The following is a 25,001-nucleotide window of genomic DNA, read 5'->3' as shown; positions in this document are numbered from 1 at the left end:
AGATTGGCTCTTAAATTTATTACTGATATCATAAATTTAGCAAGCAAGGAAGGACCTTTCTCCTCTGCGTGATGATAGAGGCATTTATAGGACTTCCAGTTTTAAATGGCAGCTAAGCACACACTTTGGCTATCTGTAGTAGCATCTTAGTAACCATAAGAAAACATAATTTTACCAAAAACAGAGAAGAATAAAATCCTAGCAAGACTAAAGGAGAAAAAGAAAAAAATTTCTTTATTGATGTAAAACTTTTAGAATTAGCTATACAAATGAAACCTAATTATAATTACAGAATGAATTATGAACATTATATTATTATAAACTGTTAAATAAGCTAGATGGACAAGAAAAAATAAAAAAGATAAATGTTAACTTTTTAAAATTGAATCATCAAAAACTAGAATATATTGCTACAATACTAATCATTAAACTAACAAAAACAACTAAACAGTGAGAATATTTGACTTTCTATTCATTGGTATTGTTTTAAAGGTCCTGTTCTATGTGCATGTATTTCCTCTTTAAATTAAACCATAAGATATCTATCTAGAAAACCTCTGAAAAATAATAAATAATATCTACAACATATTATTAAATAATAAAAGCAAGTCATAATACAGTATATATAATATGATTCTAACTATGTAAAAAAGAATATATAGTTTAATTTGTATATGATAGAGTTGAACTGAGACTAATAGCTATAACAGGGAGAGGGAGTGATGGAATGAGGAGGGCAGTGAGGATAAGTGGTTATTGTTTTCTCATTTTACCTATCCCTTTTTGAAAATTTTAAGACAATGTATACTTTTAAAAGACATATTTTCAGCTCTCAATTCTTGAGATTGGATTAGGAGATCTAGGACTAGAGTCTGTAAGTAGTTTTCATTAAAAACTTTCTCAGTGGGATTCACTTGCACAGCAGATTTTAGAACCTACTAATCTAACAATTGGTGTTTCTGAGTGGAGAACAATGATCACTTCAACAACCAGAGCAGAGCCAGGGCCCATGCCACTCCTGCTAACATCCTGAGGTGTCTGAAAGCAATTCCACACCACATCATGGTAACAGATACTGACGGTTTTCCTTCAGTCTTTTTCTTTTTTCTTTTTTTTCGAGACAGAGTTTTGCTCTTGTTACCCAGGCTAGAGTGCAATGGTGTGAACTCAGCTCACTGCAACCTCTGCCTCCTGGGTTCAGGCAATTCTCCTGCCTCATCCTCCCAAGTAGCTGGGACTACAGGTGCATGCCACCATGCCCAGCTAATTTTTGTATTTTTAGTAGAGACAGAGTTTCACCTTGTTGACCAGGATGGTCTCGATCTCTTGACCTCGTGATCCACCTGCCTCAGCCTCCCAAAGTGCTGGGATTATAGGCGTGAGCCACTGTGCCTGATCCCGTCTTTTTCTATTCATAGAGACACCTTTTTTACACAATTGAAGTTACAAAAGAGTCTTCTTAAACAAGAATACATAGTCATTTTCCTGACCTTAAATATTCCTCTAATACATAATTTTTATTTTTGTGAACTACTTTATATGAATGCATTAGGATACATTGAATAATTTCTTATTTCTGAAGACGTGGGTTTATTTGACTTTTTTTCTCTCTTGTAATGTCACTGTGACTATTCACATTCTTAATTCTGTATAGGTCACCCATTCTTTACTTATGGTAATATTTATAAGTAGAATTTAGTATATCTAAATCTATTCAAAAGTATGAATATTTTTTATTAATTAATTATCCATGGAGGTTGTATCATTGCAATCTCCTTGGAGTATGAATTCCTATCTTCCCCAAACTTATCAACATTGAGAATTATAAATTTTTAAAACAGTGTCTACATTGATATGTGAGAATTGAAAGTTCATTAATTTTTCATTAATTTGAAAACAAGTAGCGTTGATTTTTCAATTGGATTTTTAAAAATGTGAGTTGTCTATTTATCCCCTTTGCCCTTTATGAGAGAATAACTTTGTAAATCTCAACACTTCTACAATATGTTAGCCTAATTTAGATCAACTAGATACTTATCTCTACTACTTTTACCAATGACTGTCATTTATTGAGCATTGACTAGATGCCAGGTAATGTATAAACGTTTGTTATTCTTACAGCTCTGCTGAAAGAGTCATGTTTTATCATTTTACTTAACGAAGGACAATTGAGACTCAGGAAGTTTAAGTTAGCCCAATGTTGCACAGCTGGAATTTTGTGGATCAGGTCTTTGAAGCCCATTTTTTAAAAAATCTTTCTAAGGCCTCTATTTGTTTTATAAGAACATAAGGCCAGTTCAATAATAAATTTACAATTCTCTGAGAGACTGATAATTTTTAAAAAACAATAGCAATAAAAAAGAGCCCCGTAAAATGTGGGAAATTATAGTGGATATTCAGAAGTATTAGTTCCCTTTCATTTCATCTGCGGACTGCATTATTTGAACATCATTTTAAAACTTTAACATCATTCTGGTATTCAAAACAATTTACAATCTCATTCTCAATTTACCCCAACAAAGAGGCTTTATGTTGGGCTAAGAGCATTTGTCTGTTAGTAATCTGTCCTAGGAAACTTACCAACACCTATTTAATGTTATGTATTTGGCTAGATTCTTAAATTTAAAAACAAATCATTATTGCTTTCGGTTTCATCAAAGGGACACATATAAGCAGATAACTGAAAAGTAATATGCCTAGAGAAGGCCAAAGTGGCTTGGATGAGGGGCTTTAGGAACCATGGGAGGAAAGGATTCACAGAGGAGATGACAACTGTGTTGTGGGGTGGGCACTATCCAGCCCCAGGATACCCCTCCTACAGCTGCAGTGGTATATTTCACTAAAGAAACTGAAAAGAGTTCATTTCTCCCACTTAATTAGGTGATGTAGAAGCACCCTTTCTTGGTTTGTTGTCTGTGGTTCTCTGATAAAACTAACAAATATTCTTATCTTTTGGGTGATAAGTAAATAGTTTTGGCTCTCCTGAGGAATGCATGTGTAAGACTTTTGAAAGAGCCTGAAAAGTCTCACCAATGTGTAGCTACATGGCATAAGAGATGCACTTCTCATATTCCAGTGTCCCCAACAGCCTCTATCCTACAGGCCCTTGCTGCTGAGGATGCCTCAGCCCAGGCAACATACCTGGTATCTACTTGACGCAAGAGAATCAAGAGAAACTCATTTCTTTGTCTTTGTTAGGTCAAATGGTGGAGCTCAGCAGGCTCTACTGAGGCTTCTTCTTTCCCTGCTGCATCATTCCAGTTTTGTATGCTCATCATCCACTGCATACGCACAGATACCCACCTCAGATTAGCAAAAACATGAAGCAAGCCCCTGTCCTGGAACTATATCAGTGTGCTCTTTGTGGACATCTTCAGTCTCCTGGCTTATTCTTTTGAGACCACATCACAAAGCCTTTTATGAGGAAGAGTGCATTTTGAAAAAGATCGACAACTCCCTCTTCTAACCTATCTCCCATCACAGTTCTTTTCTTACAATTTAGAAGAGAAAATGGCAGTGTTTTGTAATAGAACTGGTTCTGTTCTTGCATCTTGCAAAAAGCTGGAATTGGTAGACGGCCTCGATTACAGGTGATTTTTTGACTTTGTAAAATGGAATGCCTTTAGCCTTCGGCTCTGGGCCTGAGAGAACAAGAAACATCTTTCTCTGCATCTGGCTACAACAAAAGATCAGTGCAGCAGCTATCATAGTATTCAAATGAAGAGATGATGAGGCTGAGTAAAGGTACTGATATTATTAATAGGACGAAGGCTATGGAAGGAAGTCAAATGGGTATTTACAAGACCATGTGAATAATTAAAATGCAAGAGAAAGACAGTGAATCAAAAAGAGGAAAAAGAATCAAGATGGTCTCTAAAGATTTTAACTTCAGTAGCTTCATGAATCACCAACTGAGAAGACAGATACAGGAGGACAGATTCAGGACTCCAGACATCCTCGTATCAAGAGGATGCCCTAAAGAAAACACTCAGCAGATAAATTGGTTTGAATCTCTAGAGCAATCAGAGCTAGAGCCCTAGTTGGGAAGAAACTTGTAGGTTTGGTTGATAGGACCACAGGGAAGGAAGAGGAGGATGGGTTTTCTATCAGCAAAACGAGAGAAAAAAATATTTCTTGGTTATTTGGTCACAGGAAACTATTCTTAAGAAATAAAGGAGTAAATAAAAGACAAGACATCTTGAAGAGTTAAACGAACATGGTCAGTTATGTGAGGAGGTGATACGTCTACTGGTCATGGTAAACTAGCTGGCAGATAAAACTCTGTGAGGGCACATGCTACCGTCTTGCCAGAAATCCCTTCTCTGGGACTTTTCTTGAACAGAAGTGTGGATACAATGTCAGGGGAGACGTGACTGCTGACTTTAGATGAATAAAACATTGCACATGCTGTGTTTAAAAAGCTATTAAGGAAAACAACTTGGAAGCTAGAAAACGCTATTTCTTACTCTCAGTTGTATCATTGAAATGCATTCTGACCACACTGAGAGAGACAGTGACAGAGTTGAGTCATGGTCTTATGCTCTTAAATGATTATAGGAGGAGAATTTTATTAGAAAATGAGCATTTCATTGCCAGGTATGCAACAACCTCTAGGACCAAAAATGCTGAACGAGGCTTGTCATATCTCAGGCATAGGATTTTAGTAGCTGAAATAGCTTATATCATCATGCAAGCATTTTTGAGTACCTTTAATCCACAGATCAATAAATTATTACCTTGTCATATTGCATCACAGGGGATACACATAAAATAAATTGATTTCATGATTGCTCAGTTCAGCTATTATGAAATATCGAACACAGGTACTATGTGATTCTTTTGGTTAATTCATATGCTACCCTGTTTTCTTTATGGTAGAGAATCAATCGATAAATATCTTCTGCCAGCATTTCTCCTCTTTCCTCCTTCATCCCACCCTTGTCAGTCATATGTATATTTAATTACTAGGATGTGCCTGCATCACAGTAGAACAGAGAGAGAAATCAAAGACATGACATCCCACCATAGTTGGGAAACAAGATTAAAGTAGTTAAGGAAGAGGAGCTATGGGTACCAAATTTTACAATCCAGACAGTAAATGTGCTGTAGAAGCTGTTGAGGGAAGCCAGTGATCAATAAGGGCTAATAGCGAGAAGTAGCACAGTTCACAGAGCCTGAGCTGAATCTTGAAGAGTGAACATAATTTAAATAGGCAGAAAAGAGTAGAAAGATAATCTCAGGCATATAGAGAATAGGATGAATTAATATTGGGGAATGATAGTGCCTTCTTTTGTGTGGGCATATGTGGGTCACTCATTAAGGGAAATGATTTTACTAGAAGAGAAGGTTTCTGATAATTGGCTGTTTGTATACTCTTTTAGAGATTGCTTTTTTTTTTTTCCCTGTATCACAAGACTTGATTTCTCAGGAAACCTTTTATTTCTTACTGTATGCTTGTTGCAAAGTCTTGTTCATTCCTCTGACTTCATTCATAGTCCTGTTCATGTTTATCCTTATTAATTCCGAATTCACACCACAAAGATAGGCCTCTTTCTGATACCCCTCATCCATATTTCCAACTGCTCTTCTCTACATGGATGCTTTACTTCTAGTTCAATTACACAACACTTAACTCATTTTCTTCCCCATTCTTTAATCATCTTATTTTCCACAAATGACTCTACAACCCACCCAAGTGCCTCTGGAAATAACCTGAGTGTTTCTTGCTTTTTCATACTCCACATCTAATTAATTACTGTCTCGATAATTATATCTTATAATTAGCTCAAACTTGTTACCATCTCTTCACTCCTACAGACAATAACCTATTGAGTTTACAGAATAATATATGAAGTTATACCATAAAATGTTATGTATTACACAAAAGAAAAAACACTATTTTTTCATAGGATTAAGGCTACAGATAAAGCAGCTATTTGTGTTTATTTTTGACCATGGGATTAGTATGCAAACAATGGTGATTATAATTATTATCAATAATAAAATAATTAGTATGATATTATTATGTTATAATACAACTATTATTATACGATGTGGTTAATAGTAATCATAACAACAATGTATGTATTGGTAAGTTCTGGGTTTTGCACCAAATATGTAATGTGTGAGTTTGCCAAGTAATGAGTAAGAGTGTAGATACGTTAAAAGGGGTTGATGCAACAGACAATTAAGGTTAAATTTCCAAGCCTTGATAAAAAGCGAGAAGAATAAAGAAAAAATAATTTAGATAAATGTTTCAGGGATTCAACCCAGGTACTTGGCTTAGTTGAGCATTAATTCCTGCTTCTATGCAATGTTACATATTATGGAAGTGAGGAATAATAATAAGAACAATTGAGAAAAAATTAAATTCTCTATAAGGAAGGGCTTTTCATGATCAAAGCTTTTTGAAAATGAAATAGCTTCTCTGACAGTCATTCACTAGCACTGGAGGGAATAAGCCAGAAGCTGGGCAATCACAAAGCAGGTGGACACTCAGGGAATTAGAGCACGGACGGGTACACCTTGAAGATCATCCAGTCTAACTCCCCACTCTCTGACAAGCATATCCAACAGGTTCTGGCCTTCCTACTTCATTGGTGTTATAAGAATTTTGAACTTAATGTGAATAAACAATTTTCTAAGTTTCTTCATGTCACATTGAAGCTGTACTCAAGCACAAATCTATATCCTGCTGAGATGTGAGAGGAACCATTCCCAACTGGAAGTTTCAAAGGTAAACATGTTATTGTGGTGGTGCTAATTGGTTACCTGTTGAGATTTCTCACTGAATGCAATTTAATAACTGCTCAACTTATTGTTTGTCCTATTGAAGAGAATTGTATGTGTTTGTTTTTAGAATGCATAGCTATTAAGAACCAGTACACTCTACTTCTGAAGAGTTTACTAGCAAAAAACAAAACTGGAGTATGATTCACTTGATAGCATCTGATATGAAAAAAATAAATTGTCCTCCTCCTGTGGGGCTATTTTAAGATCCATCTTCAAAGGAGGAGAATAATATTTATGTCACATGGACATAAAAATTAGTAAGACCTAACTCATTTAGTCATTTATTAAAAACCATACTATGTACCTAGGATGAAGTAGTCTTGTGGAGACATGGGATTGAATAGATGAATACGGCATTATCATGTTAGAGAAATTCACAGCTTGCTATGCATAATAAACGTGAAAAATTCACATTTTAACTTGATTTTTCCATAGTATATAGACTTACAGAGTCTAGGGGCAGTGACAAATCTATTTGGAGAAATTGAGAAAGGTTTCACAGGATTATATTTCAACTAGGTCTTACAAAAGAGACGTGCATTTGTTTATTCACCTATTTGTTCATTCATTCATTTACTCATTCATTCTTCATTCATTTATTTATCCATCCATCTATCTTTTCATTCGGTATTCACTATAGTCCAGGAATTCTCTTGGCTAAAAAAATAATAGTAATGCAGTCATGATCTTGAAGCAGCTCATGAAAATAGAAAATTCATATACCAAAAAGTTTTCTAATGACACAGGAAGTAGACAGGCCATGATGGGGAGAGAAATATGAGTTTCAGAGAAAAAAAGAGACATCTGGCCAGTGGTAAAAGACCAGTGGTGTTTACTAGGTCTGGGGTGTTGGGCCACATAAGGAAATGGGCATTGTAGACATGGAAAATAAAACCGTTAAGAAAGATGGCATGAGAAAAAAATAACTGGGTAGTGACGCTCAGGTGCAGAGGGGCAGAGTGAAAGACGAAAGCAGAAAGAAAACTCTGGCCTAATTCGAAAGATTTTTTAATGTCACATCAAGGACTTTGAATGAAAAGGAATTGGAGAAGTTGTTTTGAGTTTGTTTTACTTTTTTCTCTTTTTGCTTGCATTTTAGATAGGCATAATGGCATTCTGAAGGATGAATTGAGTTTCACGTCAAAAAGGAAACTAAAGCAAGCTTTTCAGCTATTTGGATGTTGACCAACTAGTACCAATTTTCTGTTCTTTATGTGGGTCAGATTGTTGGATCCCACCCCATGGAGAGTGACAGCTACAGTGGCTTTGAATAAAAATCATGAAAATTGCAAATTCTGCAAAGGAAAATACATAATATAAGCAATATTTTAAAGCAAAAGAATCATGTACTGAGGGGAAAATTGTTTTTAAAAATGTTAATATCAATTCCAATAACAAATGAACTGGTTAGATAGCCATCACCTGTCTATCTAAGAATTAAATGTACTTACATTTTGACACACTGAAGTATATGTTTTTATACACAATAAAATAAATGCCCTTAAGAAGGTACTTGTTATTTAAGACTTTGTGGTTTTTCGTTTTCCCTTTAATTCTAATTGCTGAGGGTTAAATACAATAATGGTTAAAGATGCACTCATATGGGATGCCATCAGGTCAGCAGAAGGTTGATACTGACCAGGTGCTCAGGCTCACAGACAAAGCTAACTAACGTATTATGGAAAAACTTTAGGCCTTTTAGGGAAAAATACATAGCAAACACAGAATACACTGGATGAATATTTCCAGAGACTGGAATAACTCTTCAAAGTATAGGATTATTTGAAATAATGGGAACTGTCATCAGAGGTTTTGATAAGGGTCATCATCCAGAATAATCAGCTGCAGTTATGATGTAATATGCACCTATGATATAAAACATGCAGCTGAAATGGCAGCTTCTGGTTGATTGGCTTAGGGATGTTTGCAAAATGATGTCATATCAAGGGTTCAAGTTTTCGAGTAGGAAACATGGGTTCAAATATAGTTATTTTATTTTAATTTAATTATTTTTTTTATTTTATTTAGACAGACTTGCTCTGCCACCTAGGCTGGAGGGCAATGGGTACGATCTCAGCTCACTGCCTCTGCCTTCCGGGTTCAAGCAATTCTCCTTCCTCAGCCTCCCAAGTAGCTGGAATTACTGGTCTTACAGTTTTTAATGCCAGCATCAAGATGAAGTAAAAAGCATCATTCCTACTTTGCAAATAAGAAAACCAGGGCTCAGAGAATATGACTTACATGTTCAAGATCAAGATCACACAGCCAATTTAAGTCTATACTTTAAAAAATACATCAAGAACATAGTGTTCTTTTTATAAATCAGGCACTGTCCTAAGGGTGTTATAATTATATAATCTTTATGACAATTCTACAAGGTACATATAAATAAGGATCATTTTAAAGGTGAAGGAACTGAGACATAGAAATATATGTATTAACATATTTAATTAACTTATTTAATTCACACACATACGCACATGCACACCATCACTGGTATCATGAGAACTCTTAGTATCCTCATTTTCCTGGTGCGAAAACTGTGGTCAATGATTAAACAATCTGTCTAAGGTAATACAACTAGTATGTGAAAAAGCTGGGATTCGTGGAAGGTCTGACCCCAGAACCAGCATATCTCTTTGCTGAGCCAACCATCCTGTAGGGTCAGAGTATTTGCATATAACATCTTCTGGTACTATTGCAGTTTTTAAAGCTTATTTTCAAATAATGATGAGAAAAGAAATCCTTATTACTACTTTTTCTCAGTATTGTTATATATATTTTTTGAGACAGTGTCTCATTCTGTCACCTTGGCTAGAGTGCAGTGGTTTGATCTCTGCACACTGCAATGTCCACCTTCATGTATCAAGCAATCCTCCCACCTCAGCCCCCCTCCCCCCGCCGAGTAGCTAGAACTACAGGTGTGCACCATCATGCCTGCCTCTTTTTATTTTTTGTAGAGATGGGGTTTTGCCACATTTCCCAGGCTGGCTTCCAACTCCTAGGCTCATGTGATCAGCCCACTGTGGCCTCCCAAAATGCTAGACTTACAGGAGTAAGGCACTGCATCTGGCTCACATAATTTTTTGATACTGTTTTCCCTTCTCAACAAGACTTCTCCAGATTATATTGTAATGCTGGTGGACTGGGTTCTTTCTTCTGTGGCAAACTCACTCTGTCATTTCTGTGAGTAGTAGGTAGCTGATAGCCCTCCCACACCAACTTTCTCTAGAGGGTTTGCATCTTTCGGTCATGAAGCCTTCTTCACTCAAGTCTTTCCTTTGTTGTGAATCCAGATACAATACGGTCTTCATTGGGCTTGTGAGACTGCCTTCTAAGTGAAATCTCAGGTGTTCCTAATATTATTGCCAAAGGATTTTAGGCATAAAAGGACTCACATAACATGGAATGATGTGAGGTGAGTGAGTCATTTGGGGACAGGGTAGGGCTTGATGGTAGAGTGAAAAGTAGAGTGGGATGGGATGATGTTTAGTTGGAATGTCAGCCTCATCACAAATGCAACTAACTTTATTACTCAGATGCAACATCTTAATCTGAAAAATGAAGTTTATTTAATCCTATCTTTATAATATAAGGATTAGAGATAATGTATATGAAATACCTTCCAAGCAAATAGGAAAGACTTCAGAGATTTTTAGACCCCTGCCCTGGGGAGTCTGTGGTTAGAATTCAGTGTTTGTAAACTGTCACAGAAAAAAAAAATTTACATTTGTATTTTCACTAGTACCAACTAAAATTTAGCACTTCCTTCAATTATAAATACAGACAATACAAGTAATAATAATTTTCATAGTACCAGTGACTTTGTTACTAACAGAAATATTGCAGGTATTTTCATATCACATTAGAGATATTGCAGATATACTGATACATTTACAATCATCACTATTTTAAAATTTTGGTATGGATCTGCTGCCATATTCTGCTATTTAATGAAAAATGAGAACATATGTTATTAATATCTTTGTAAAATATTTAGACAAATATATTTGAATGTCATCGATTGATTATTTTATTTTATTCATTTGAAGATATTTACAAATATTTTTCTGAGAAAGGGTTCATGGGCATCTCAAGATTGACAAAGGGTTCTATGACATAAAAAGGGCTGAAACCTTGAGTTCTAATTGCCTTTTCATAGCCCATTAAGCGGTACTTAGAAATCTTAGTTGCTAGCAGTTGATCATTATAGACCCTGGCACCTGGCTGGGAGTGTAAGTGGAAGAGAAGTAGGAAGATTTCATAGCAGTAGGGAAGCTGTGAATGTTTGAGGTTAGAAATTTAAGATAAAGTTGGAGTTCTTTACTTCACACCTGTTCATACTGCATCAGTGCCAAGAATCAGACAAACCTGCCAATTGTCAAATAGGTTTATCCCACATCAAGGTGTTGCATCCTCAACTGCATTCAGCTGCTGCCTCCATGAATTCATGACTTAAGAACACGAATCTTTCTTTTGTTCTTACCATGTGTGGTATGATTCTGAGTGAGATCACGGATCATTTTATCAGATTCCATTTGTCTGATCTCCCATTGAAAAAATATAAACTACCTCAAATTAGGAAAATTGGGAGTAAATTGAGGCTCTCATTTTTCTAACAACATGCAGCTTATTGTAGTGAATAGACACATGGCCTCCAATACAGACAGCTTTGAGTATAACACTCTGTGCCATCATTTACTGGATGAGTGCCAAAGAAATTTCGCTAATCCTCTGGGTATCTGTTTATCCAGTTGTAAAATAGGAATATCAATATCCCTTCCACAGGGCAGGCCAAAGGTGGAATACACACTCAATACTGGTACTATCTCAAGTACAGCCAATGGCTTACTTTGAAATCCAATTATTCCATTTCTAGATAGCTCAATTTTTTTTTCTATTCAAGTGTGTTTTATTTTCCGTAATTATTTCCTTCTGATACCCTTTGATTAACAACTGTATTAGGTTTTCCTTCAAACAGTATTGTTGAAAGCTAATGCATCTTCATGTTAATAAGTTCTGCAGTTACATTCTGGATCACCATGTGCTACTTTTGTGACTTTGGACTGTCACTTTCTTTAACTGTTTCTTTATAAATAGTTTCAATAGTACCTAAGTCACATGGTTGTTATAACAGTTAAGTTGCATATGTAAAGGTACCTAACACAGAGTAATTTTTAAATACTACTTTTTTGGTTTCAGAGCAACATTTATTAGGGGTGACTTATACATGGGGGAGAGGGAGAAATGGAGGACAGGTAATGACTGGCAATCTCAAGTGGTCTGATTGTTACTGCTGGTTGGTGTGGTTGGGAGTACTAGTTATTTTCTAATAAAACTATGAAGGCAACCATCTGATATTTGACAAACCTGACAAAAACAAGCAATGGGGAAAGGATTCCCTGTTTAATAAATGGTGTTGGGAAAAGTGGCTAGCCGTATGCAGAAAACTGAAACTAGACAGCCTCCTTACACCTTCTACAAAAATTAACTCAAGATGAATTAAAGACTTAAATGTAAGACCTAAAACCATAAAAACCCTAGAAGAAAACCCAAACAATACCATTTAGGACATAGGCACGAGCAAAGACTTCATGACTCAAACACCAAAAGCAATGGCAACAAAAGCCGAGATTGACAAATGGGATCTCATTAAACTAAAGAGCTTCTGCACAGCAAAAGAAACTATTATAAAAGTGAACAGGCAACATAAAAATCAAACATAAGGATCTAGAACCAGAAATACCATTTGACACAGCAATTCCATTAGTGGTATATCCCCAAAGGATTATACATCATTCTACTATAAAGACACACACACACATATGTATGTTTATTTTGGCACTGTTCACAATAGCAAAGACTTGGAACCAACCCAAATCCCCATCAATGAGAGTCTGGATAAAAAAATGTAGCACATGTACACCATAGAATGCTATGCAGCCATAAAAAAGGATGAGTTCATGTTCTTTGCAGGACATGGATGAAGCTGGAAACCATCATTCTCAGCAAACTAACACAGGAACAGAAAACCAAACATCACAGGTTTTCACTCATAGTGGGAGTTAAACAATGAGAACACATGGACACAGGGAGGGGAACAGAGGAACATCACACACTGGGGTCTGTTGGGGGGTGGACGGGGTTAGAGGAGGGATAACACTAGGAGAAATACCTAATGTAGATGACTGGTTGATAGGTGCAGCAAACCACCATGGTATGTGTATGTAACAAACCTACATGTTCTGCACATGTACCCCAGAACTTAAGTATAATCATAATAAAAACTATGAAGGAAAAAAAATTCCTCCAGACCATTGGGTTTAACTGTGTTTGAAGTATTGCAAAGGCAATTATTCATCTAGATTCTATGTTCTTTAAAACCCACAGTGAAAAAGCTGAACTCAATTCTTAGTATGACAAATGCAACTAGGTCCAAATCAGCTCTGCCAAATCTAAACAGGAGATGAGAATAATACTCAGAAGATTTACAGTACAAGTTTCATATGATCTCATCTGAGGTGTGTGATAGCCCTTGTGGGGTGAGCTTTGTTATACTCATTTTATAGAAAGGTATCTGATGCACAGAGAAGCTAAGTTATTAACCCAGGGTTACAAAACTAGTGAAACTAAACTGAAATTGTATCTGCAGACACCAAAACCAATCTTCTTTCCATACTTTGTAGCAGGGGCTGAGCAGGAAGAATATGTCATGACCTCCTAGCATGCTATGAGAAATTTCTTATACTTATTTCAGATATTTTTGTCCTTTTTTCCCTATTCATTCTCTCTTATTACTTTTCTTACTGTTTTGATTTAGTGGTTTACATGAGATCTTCAATAAAGTGTTTTGGCTATTTCTGTAGGATCATTACTATTAACAATAAAGGCGTATTTTTGCTATTAATTTTTAATATTTTGTATAGTCAGAAATAGGATTCAGCCTGGGAACACTTTAGGACAGAATCTTCCCAGTGGGAGCAAACCCAAAGGCCTTTGCCCTAGTTTGCACCTGATTAACTACTACAGTAATGAGCACAGAGTACAATTAAGTTTAAGTACCTCCTCAGGTGCTTTGCAAAAATCGATTCTGGTGTAGTTAAACCCATCCACACAGGGAGGGGTAAATTGAACCACGTGAAAATAGCATCTTTTTTGTATAAAGTTCATCTGCCCCTGCTGTTTATTGCCCACCTGAAGTCATAAGCTTGTGCTTGTGACACCCCAAGTGTTTGCTGTATAAATTATGATTAATATGAAAAATAAGGAGTACAAGTTCCTTCCCCAACACAGGTGTTTCTATCAACTGAGGAGGGGCTTCTCAAAATGGGGAGAGAAGACTGGGACTCAAATATTTTTTTAATGACATATTTCTACAGAGCAGACTCTGTACTTTAGTTAGGTTAAATGAAAAACTTAAGACACTCCTGCTATAGATCATTGGTAATTCCCTGGTGCTGCAGAAAAGCCTCATGAAGAGGCAATCTGGCAATCAGCAACATCGTCTGACAATTTGCTAGGAGGAAACCTCATCTATTTAGTTTTATTTTTTAAAATCGCTTTCCCCACATGATGGTAATTTTAATAGACAGTGTGATTCAAAAGGTTTGCCTCGAGTCACTAATTATTCCAATCCAGACTACTCTCTCCAAGGTCCAATTACAGCAATGCCCCAGAGAGTTAATGCCCATTTAAGCCTGTGGAGCAGTCAGTGCATCAACTTTCTGTTTTATCTTCAGTTTGTCAAGGATTATTTCACTGGATATTTTATCTGATGAGGCCATTATCTCCACTTGCTGAATATTCATTCATTTGTTCACTAATTCATTCATTCATTCAAAAAACATTGGTTAAATTCCTGCTTCATGTGAGGCATTGTGCTTGTCAATGTAGATGTAAATAAACATTCCTTACCCCGTAGAATTTGATTTCTAGTAGCAGGGATGTTAGATGCAATCAGGTATTACAGGTGATTGAAAGAAAGCTAACAGTGGGACACAAGAAGGAGTCAGACTGGTGAGGGAGTTCATTTCCAGAGGGCAAGGCAGAGTCAGAAAAGGTGTCTTAGAGAAGGTCAATGAAATTCTAAAGCTGAACATTGACGATAATAGTCTGTTCATGACTTAAATGGGTGAGAGGAGTGGACTTGCATATGAGAGTTTTCTTCCAGGAATCAGAAGGGTGAGGGTGAGAATTCACTTGATTTATTAGAAAAATGGGACTAGCTATATGCCTATAAATAATAACAGCTAATATTTATCAAGGATATATTGATTTCCAGAGATGATTCTAAGCACTTTATGTGTATTAATACATTTAAAATCCACATGCTTCTTCTGAGGGAGGTAGACTTATTATTCCTATTTTTATAATATGCTGAAGGTGAGGACTTGCCCAAGATCAAACAGCTAGTAAGAAATAGAACTAGGATTCAAGTCAAGTCATCTAATTTCACAGCAATGTTCTTAATTACAAGCCATTCCAAGAACTTTGACAGGTTCTTCATTATGGGTTTAATCAGAAAGACACTACTATACAGTCTTAATTTTAGGGGAAAACACAAATCAAAACACCAAGACATGTTCCAGAAACCACTTCAGATGCTGACCTGAGGGAAAGAGATCAACACATTCCTTTAAAGGAGGTGAAGAATTTATTTTTCTTAATCAGGATTTGGGAATAATGGAATGAGAGTAGATATTCAACTCTTTTTGTAGCTGTTGTTTCTAATTTTAAGTTCTGGGAACATGTACAGGAAGTGCAATTTTTTTAAATAGGTAGAGTGCACAAAAAATAGTGAAGAAAAACTTATTTCAGTAATCCAAACGAGTGATGAGGTCTGGAATTGTAATGATGGTAGTAACAACAGAGCAGAGCAGGTTCAGGGTTGTTAAAGGGGCTGGTTGAGGGTAGGTTGTAGCGAATGAGGGTAAAGAAAAATAGAAGCTGACTTGTGAGTTGCTGGCATGGATCACAACACCTAAATTCAGTATTTAATTTTCAAATGCAACAATTCTAGTCATTATAATATTTTCAGAATTGATGAGGCAATAGTCAATACCTCATCTTACATTGCAACTTAGAAATCTCAGTTTTCACCTGTTGTGTAAGATTTAACTACTTTGCACATCTGGAGAAATTCATTCTCCATGCATTAGGTTTCTTTCAACAGGCTGAGTGGAACAGACATTTCCCCCCACCATAATATATACAGAAAATAATTCTCTCTCATCAATCTCACAAAACCTGCTCATCCTGCTTTCAGCTCTACGATGACCTTTTCTTATTGCCTGAGTAATGCCTGCCTAGCCCGTTTTGTAACAAATACAGATTGCTTTTCTTCTCCTTCTGTCCTGTGATGGGCTGATTAATAGCAGTGTGAGTGGCTGCTCCTTGAGATTAATTAATCACCTGTCATAATTGTTCAGCAGTTAAATAACTATTAATCTAGATGCTCGTCAGAGTGGAGGTTGACAGGATTAGGAAAGAGAGGAGAGTTCTCACCATAAAATCAGGGCTAAGCTTTTGCTAAGGTGCTGCTTCTGAAAGTCAAATTCTGCTGTTTGGGAAAGTGTCTTTTAAGGGTTTTGTACATATGAAAGATGAAAGGACAGCAGGTCGTTGCATGCTTATTTAACTATTATAGCATGCCCATTGGAATAGTATTGTAATTAGCATGATGTAAATAAGAGGTGGCGTTAATCTGAGAATTGTGGGTTTAGGGTTGTACCTATAAAGGGAGGCAGCCCACATGACACAGGAAATATCAACGGAAGGAGCTTCATTGAAAAGCTCATTATGGAAAAAATAACATTATGGAAAAAATAACAAAAATACCCTGACCTTCTCTCCATACAAAAGGGAAATATGAGGTGGGCAGATACATTTTCACATCACTTTTTGTTATTCTTGTTCATCAATAACATTGGAGAACGTTTAGCAACAATCATTCAATCAGTTTAAAACATAAATGATATTTACTTCTGGGTTTCAAAGAGACTGCTGCCACTGCTCATCCATCAACTGTGGGGCGGGTGAAGGAGCTGGGGGTATTGTTTGGAAAGACATGTTCCAGAAACCACTTCAGATGCTGACCCGAGGGAAAGAGATCAACATATTCCTTTACATATAAAGGAGGTGAAGGATTTATTTTTCTTAATCAGGATTTGGGAATAATGGGATGAGGGTAGATATTCAACTCTTTTTGTAGCTGTTGTTTTTAATTTTAAGTTCTGCGAACATGTGCAGGATGTGCAAGTTTGTTAAATAGGTAAACGTGTGCCACGGTGGTTTGCTGCCCCTATCAACCCATCACCTAGGTATTAAGCACAGCATGCATTAGGTATTTTTCCCTGTGCTCTCTCTCCCCCAACCCCACTTACCCTCAGGCCCCATCATGTGTTGTTGCCCTCCCTGTGTCCATGTTTTCTCATTGTTTAGCTCCTACTTATAAGTGAGAGCATGAGGTGTTCAGTTTTCTGTTCCTGTGTTAGTTTGCTGAAGATAATGGCTTCCAGCTCCAACCACGTCCCTGCAAATGACATGATCTCACTCCTTTTTATAGCTGCATAGTATTCAATGGTGTATATGCACCACATTTTCTTTTTCCAGTCTATCATTTATGGGCATTGGAGCTGATTCCATGTCTTGGCTATTGTAAATAGTGCTGTAATGAACATACACATTACTGGATATTTGTAGTAGAATTATTTATATTTTTTGGGTATATACCCAGTAATGGGGTTGCTGGGTCAAGTGGTATTTCTGGTTCTAGATCTTTGAGGAATGGTCATACCTTCTTCCACAATGGTTGAACTAATTTACATTCTCACCATTTATTTCTCTGCAACCTTGCCAGCATCCTTTGTTTCTTGACGTTTTAATAATCGCCATTCTGACTGACGTGAGACAATTCTCTTGGTTTTGATTTGCATTTCTCTAATAATCAGTGATGTTGGGCTTTTATCTTATGTTTGTTGACCACATCAATGTTTTCCTTTTCTATCTGCTCTGGGAATATACTTTTATATCACAAAATAAGAGACTTGCAAGAAAGTTTTCCTTGACATTTATTCTAGGGGAGAATCTTCTGCATATCCTTTTCACTGATTGATCAGTTTTCCACGTTATACTCATCTATTGAGGAGTCATGGGGTGTAGCCGCTGCGATCAGTATGTTCCTTATACTCGATCGAGTTTCTATGAAACATTTACCCATTGCACCAAGGTTTGTCCCTGTGATCCTAAAATATACTGGCCTTTCATTTTCTTCTTCTTCTTTCCCTTCTCATGTGAGTCAATAATATGAACAATCCATTAAGACTAGATTAAGCACTTTGTCTGCCACGAGCTCATTTAAACCCCAAGGCTCCAAGGTTTAGAGAAGGTAATTCGAGAAACGAACAGCAGGAAAGGGAGGTAGAACAGGATATTAAGGACAATACACAATGGAAGGTGAGAACATGGGTTTTTGAAATACGGCTATCTGAATTAAATTCTGACTCTGTCCCTTACTAGCCTAATTTCTCTGATAGTTACTAAACCTCCAGTTGCCTCTACTACTTCAGCTGTGAAGTGGGATAAAGTATCTACTTCATAGGGCTGTCCTGAGTATTCAGCTTATTAAAGATATAACACTGTTACTAAGCAAATGGTATGCACTTAATAAAGGTTAGGAACCAGAATTAGTTTAAGCATAGAACCTTTTCATGTATCACTGGAAACCACACTCTAGTTTAAGAGCGATCACATTTACTCTTTGTATTGCATACAAAGGCCCTCCATCATCTAGCTCTAAAATGGTTTGACTCTGTGTCCCCACCCTAATGTCATCTCAATTATAATATCCATGTGTCAAGGGAAGCACCTGGTGGGAGGTGACTGAATCATGGGGGCGGTTTCCCCCAAGCTGTTTTTCTGCTAGTGAGTTCCAATGAGATCTGATATTTCAAATGTGTTTGGCAGTTCTCCTGTTCTCTCTCTCTCTCTTGCCTGCCGCCATGCAACACATGCCTTGCTTCCCTTTCACCTTCTGCAATAATTGTAAGTTTTCTAAGGTCTCCTCAGTCATGCAGAATTGTGAGTCTGCAGAGCTTATAGCTTGCAGTGAATGCCAAGAGCAAGTAAGTACTCAGACATTTCCAGCTAAGCTTGGCTGGGGTAGCTCTTCTGAGAGAGTGCCCCAGCTTCCCTCCACCAAGTATTATTGAAAGGGCTTGTATTAACTACCACCATCCACTAGATGGTCATTTGAAGTGGGTTGCTGAGGCACCTGTGACCTTGTACACACTCAGACTGCATTCTCAGGAGGCTGTTTTCAGTGTTCTTTATTCCACCACACACTCCACTCCCTGTCCCGTTTTCAGGGTCAAGGAGTTTCATTCCCACACACAAATAACGTACATGGTGCCTCAGTATTTTTTCCATACCCCAATCTCAAATGCCATGTACATATCCTTTAATATGCATTCCCTACATGAGTCAATTAAACCTCCTTTCTTTGTAAATTGCCCAGTCTCAGATATTTATTTATAGCAGCATGAAAACAGACTAATACAAGCTCTGACTCCAAAACCATTTTGTACCCTAGCCTATTGAGTTAATATATAGGATTCTCTACATATATTTGTTATATATTGAATTCTGTCTCTCCAAAATTGATATTTTGAAATTTCAATGCTCAGAACCTCAGAAAGTGACTTATTAGTTGATAGGGTCTATACAGATGTAATTAAGTAAAAATGAATTCATTAGGGTGGGCCCTAATCCAACATGACTAGTATACAATTGAATATAGACATAGGGAGAACATCATGTGAGGATAAAGGCAGAGATGGTGGTGGTGCTTGAACAAGTCAAGAAATGCCAAAGATTGACAGCAAACCAACAGAAGCCTGGGGAGAGATAGGAAATAGATTCTTCCTAGCAGCCCTCCAAAAGAGCCAACCATAAGAACACTTTGATCTTAGACTTCTAACTCCCAGAGCTGTCAGAAATAAATTACTATTGTTCTAAGTCATCTTGTTTGTGGTACTTTTTTATGGCAGCCCTAGAGCACTAATACAATATTGTATTATATTTTTTCTACCTCTTCTTAACTCTTTCTCAAATAAAATTATTTTCTCCTATCTACAGATAAAATGTGAATTTCTTTTCTTCCAAATGCATCTCAGGTAGGACTGTTTAGCTTTCTTTCATACCACAGATTAAAGTCAAGATTGAGGTGAGGTGAGAGGACTTAGGAAACTTAGAAAATATTGTATGTATGCAGCTCTTTCTCTTATATTAACATATACTGTTTGAGAGCCTCGGCTGGTTTTAAGGCCATGGGTTCTTGGTGCTTTTACACTTAGTTTCTTCCCTGCTCTGCTTTATTTTACCCTGATCCCAAAGTTCTTCATGCTACACAAAGTTTGGTCTTTTAAAGATTCCTGAAGGCCAGCTGCTAGTTACATAAAAAAGAGAAAGCTAAGTCTGCCACTGTGTGGCTATCTGTTTATGTAAGAGTCAGCTAGGGTTGAAATCCACTTGAATTATGACAGATGTCTAGTCATCATGTTTAAGCTTGTTAGGGAACTACAGATATAAGCAATACATCTTTCAGCAATGCCTCAGTTATACTGAACCAAGCATTTATGGGACTTGACCTATAAATTACATGTTCAAGAACACCAGAATTTAACAAAGGAATGTATTATGATTAATGCTCTGGTGACAGTGGAATTAATGATTTTCTACTAGATATACTACACTCATGAGTCTTGGTCATGAATGTATGAGAGATTCCATTAAACCATTTACCTCTAATAGATTGCTCATTTATACACAAGTCTAGATATATCTAATATGTGAGTTGAACCTGAATATAGAAAAACCTTCTAAATGCCTTCAATATACTTTAATAGATACCCAAAAGGAAAGACTGACATTTTTCCTTGTCCCCAGTTGCTGTCAGGATAAAACCAAAATTCCTTCTACATTTTGAAAACTTGTTCAGTTAAATGAGTATACCCTTCTGTTTCACCTTCCTCTTTCTCCATAGTTGTTGCTCTATTAACCTTAAAATACAGCCCCTCTCCTTGCTTGCCAGGGCTCCTCAGTTCATAAGTTATCTCTTCCAGGAAACTGGTGCTGATTACACTGTTAGTCAATGTGCCATTTATCTTTTGTTCTGATCATCACTCTCTGCTAAATACTCAACATAGAGACTTATACAGGGTAACCTTTTAGTATATGGGTGAGTGAGTGTATGAGTTAGTTAATGCATGAGTGAATGAAAGAGTAAATTAGTGGGAAGATGAATATATAAATTGTGACTACATAGTTTCCCTAAAATGAATATCTGTGTCTGTGTTTACTGTATTAGGTACGGTGGTATTAATAGAACATCAGAATGCAGCCCTGTACTATGCATACAAGAAGCTTTGTGAGGGCTGTAGGGAAAGCTTATGCCAAGAGGCAAGTCTTTGTGCAAGTAGTGGTCTTTGTGACTACAAAGAACAGGAGAGCCTGAGTAGAATAAAACTTGAATCTCTGTCTCCATTTATCTCTTGCTCTTTCCCTTTCCTATTCAAGACTGAAAGAACCAGAATTACTCATCAGAAGTCTTGGGGGTAGAGTTCATGCTGATTAGTGCCAACATATCACTAGTCCTGAGGAAAAATCTCATGCTAGGAAGTGAAGGGCCTGAAAAAAAACTTGTCGTTTCTCTTTGGAGTTCATGTACAATATGAACATGCCCATGTCCAATTCATGGACATTGGAAGCAATCTGAGCTACAATAGGAAATACAGTTAGATAACTTGCATGATCAACTATTATTGTGTAATTATTTTTGTTTGTTTATTTTTTGAGACAGTCTCACTCTGTCACCCAGGCTGGAGTACAGTGGTGCAATCTCAGCTCATTGCAACTTCTGTCTCCCGGGTTCAAGCGAATCTCCTGTCTCAGTCTCCTGAGTAGCTGGGATTACAGGCATGTACCACCACGCCTGGCTAATATTTGTGTTTTTGATTTTTTTTTTTTTTTTTTTTTTTGTAGAGACAGAGTTTCACCATGTTGGCCAGGCTGGTCACAAACCCCTGACTTCAGGTGATCGACCTGCCTCAGCCTCCCAAAGGGCTAAGATTACAGGCATGAGCCACCACACCCAGTCCATTTCCAAGTTTTTGTAATATTTTGCAAAGTACAGACTATCTCAGCTATGCACAGGGATCTAAAATGAAATTTTTGCCAATAGAACTCCAAGATGGAAAGGCTTAGCTCCTGTAATAAATAAGAAGATGCAGGACTTGAATAAACTTCCTGAAAACAGATATCTCTGGTTTTCTTTATCCATACATTAACAAAAATGCCTAAACACTACTACTTTAAACCATTGAAACTGACACTCCCCTTAACGTGTTAAAGACAAAAAGAAAACAATGCAAATCAGAAAACCATTGTTAAAGATTTCTGACCCCAATATTTTCCATTTTATTACAACAATATTTCTAATTAAATAGGGGAAGTAAAATTTATTATTCCTATATTAAAGTTTATTATAAGAATGAAATGATATAAATTAGTGCCTTGAGCGGACAATAAACCTCATTGTTTTTGGAACAGAGATGTCTAACTGACCAAAGACTCATGCCACTTTTCTATTGTGTGGCTATATTGTGGGATTTAACTGCCCAAATGAGAGCTGACTCCTCTTCCCTCAAGGTGGGATCAAATGAATATTACAATTTCTTGTCGGCAGCATAAGAGTATAAGTGATATGTGTTACTTCCAGGCTTAGTTGCTTAAGAAACACACATGATTTCCTCTCGATCTCATCTCTTTGTCTCTGATAGCCTAAATTCAATGTCACTGTCAACCTTCAAAGCTTTTATCTTCAAAGGTGGACAGTAGAGCCGCCATCAATCTTGATTACTGAATGATTTCATGAAGCCGAGCCCTATTGCTTTGTAAAAAATTTCAACTAGATAAGGAAAAAATGTTTATTATGTTAAGCCTCTGAATTTGGAAATTATCATATCAGTTTTCATTACTCCTAATAGCCTAATTATAATTTGAGGAAGAGTGCTGCATCAACAGCCTAAGATATATGTTATTGGCTTAGCAGCTAGGTAGCAGACACCAAGGAAGCAGATAGAGCATTTTGGAAGGCTTTAGACTTCTGTTTTACTCTAGCAAAATATTTGGTGAAATGACATGTCTGCTGGTTCTACGGCTGTAGGGAAAATAGATAAGCCAGAGTATTAGAGGCTACTACTGGCTTCCCCTAGCATAAGACAATAAATAAATAAACTGAGGCAAAGATTGAAATATTTTCAATTTGAGATAAAAGAAATAGAGAAAGTCTAGATATCAAGGGCACTGGAAAAGTTTGCTGCTTCTGGACCCTCAAAAAGCAATATACTTGAAAGACTAACAAAGACCCACTATATTCAGTGTCTCAGTTTGTTGCAAAAGCTATGTTAAGTGTGGTACATTCAACTTTAGTCCATTGTTTCAGATTACTTCCAGATAGGTACTATTAAGTTTAAAGAGAAACACATGTAAAAAGTCAAGAAATAAAGCAGATTTAAGAAACTATCTAGAAAACAATTTTTAATGTGATTACTTGCTTCACGGAAGTGACTGTAAGCACATATTTGAGTGTTGAATTTTGGAAAGAATTGTATTGGTAAGGAAATCATAGTTCACGTTTAAAATGTCTCTGGCATTTATTTCCTAAGATAACCCCTGGACCTCTAAATTTGCATGGGCAGAGAGTAGGCTGAAAAAATTTCAGACAGGTCATGGAAGACAATGGAAGAGGAAGACACTTTGAGACAGTGAATCTGAGAACAACTAGGAACAATGTGTAAAGGACGTTTCCCAGAAAACAATATTGCTATCTAATCAAGAAATGTTCCCTACCACAGGACAGGGGTTCCTTACAGTGACAGTTCTAAAGCATCTTGCTATTTTGTAGACTAATGAATTGTTATGTCTTGAACTTATGTGTCTATTCATCTTTTATTTTCCAAATGGGAGCTTTCAATTTGGTTATCCAGTCCCTGTTATCTGTATTGTACATTGGATATTGAATAAACAGGCAACTTGTCTCTACATTTATAGTTTAGCAAATGACAAAGAGTTATATCTGACTTAATGAAGAGGATTGTGATCACCCAGAGGTTTAGTCTTTCAGACGAGTCTCAAATTTCATTTGAGATTTCCACATTTTGCGGAGCAGAGGACTGACATGGCAATAAATATGTTCTGTGCTTGGGAAGAAGGGTGCATTGGGCAGTTGATGGCCTGAGGCAGAGCTTAATAAAGGTATCAAGCGATCTACCAAAGATCCGAGTCCCCTGCCATAGAGTACAGATTTTTTATGAGGAGTAGCTGTCCAGTTTAGAACTATATCTTTCAGAAGATCCTTGCATCAACGCAGAGCCATGAACTACTTTTCACTAAGAAACTCAGTTTCTTAAGCAGAAGTGATGTGTGTCAATTCTGGTCCAAGGTGATTAAGAAGTATGTGTGTGCCTTCTGTTCTTCTCTTCTTTTGAAATGTCATATGGTAAAGAGGGCAGATGCTGAAGTCATAGAGGTTTTATGAATAAGAATTAATTTGCAAATTCCATAATCTAAGAGGAGGCAGAACAAGACAACAACAATTATAATAGAGCACAGGGTTTGGAACAAAACAGTGTACAATATGACAGAACTTTTTACAAGAGCCTGTGGTATCAAAGAAGGACACCTCACTCCACCAGAAGTATTTGGGACTGTCACGATTCATGTATCTCTATAATACCGGATTATTTTGTTACTTTATTTCTCTTTAGTAACTGTTGATTTAAAAAAATTTTTTGGTAAGTTTTGTCAGGCTGTCTGGAAATACCCAGCTCAAAGACTAGGAGAAACAGAAAGCAGTAAATATTTCAGAAGAGAGACGTAAAGGTTGCGGCAGCTAAGTATGACAGTGGTGCTAGTAGAAACAGCTATAACAGATTACCATGAAAATGTAGTGAGTGAAGGATAGTAAGAGACTAGATACTAATGGTAAGACTTATTTTTACTGAGATGTAAAAAAAAAAGTGGGATGGAGAAAGGCCTATGATATAAAGTGTAAGTTTTCTCCAAAAAAATAGGAGATAGAATACACCATGAATCATCTTCAGTCTTCTAATAGGTGATTTGGAGTAGAAAGAGCACAGGGTTTGGAGCCA

At 36.7% G+C, this 25,001-nt stretch overlaps 1 protein-coding gene across 4 annotated transcripts in view; it reads right to left on the bottom strand.

Moving 5' to 3' along the window:
- Nucleotides 1-25,001, bottom strand: part of TENM4 (teneurin transmembrane protein 4) — a 3,204,727-nt gene that overhangs the window by 2,835,247 nt on the left and 344,479 nt on the right. The gene's annotated exons all lie outside the window — the stretch shown is intronic.

This window comes from Callithrix jacchus, chromosome 10 (genome assembly GCF_049354715.1).
Source record: "Callithrix jacchus isolate 240 chromosome 10, calJac240_pri, whole genome shotgun sequence".
Lineage (NCBI taxonomy): Eukaryota > Metazoa > Chordata > Mammalia > Primates > Cebidae > Callithrix > Callithrix jacchus.
Note: the sequence above shows the minus strand (reverse complement) of the source record. Positions and strands in the feature narration are given on the sequence as shown.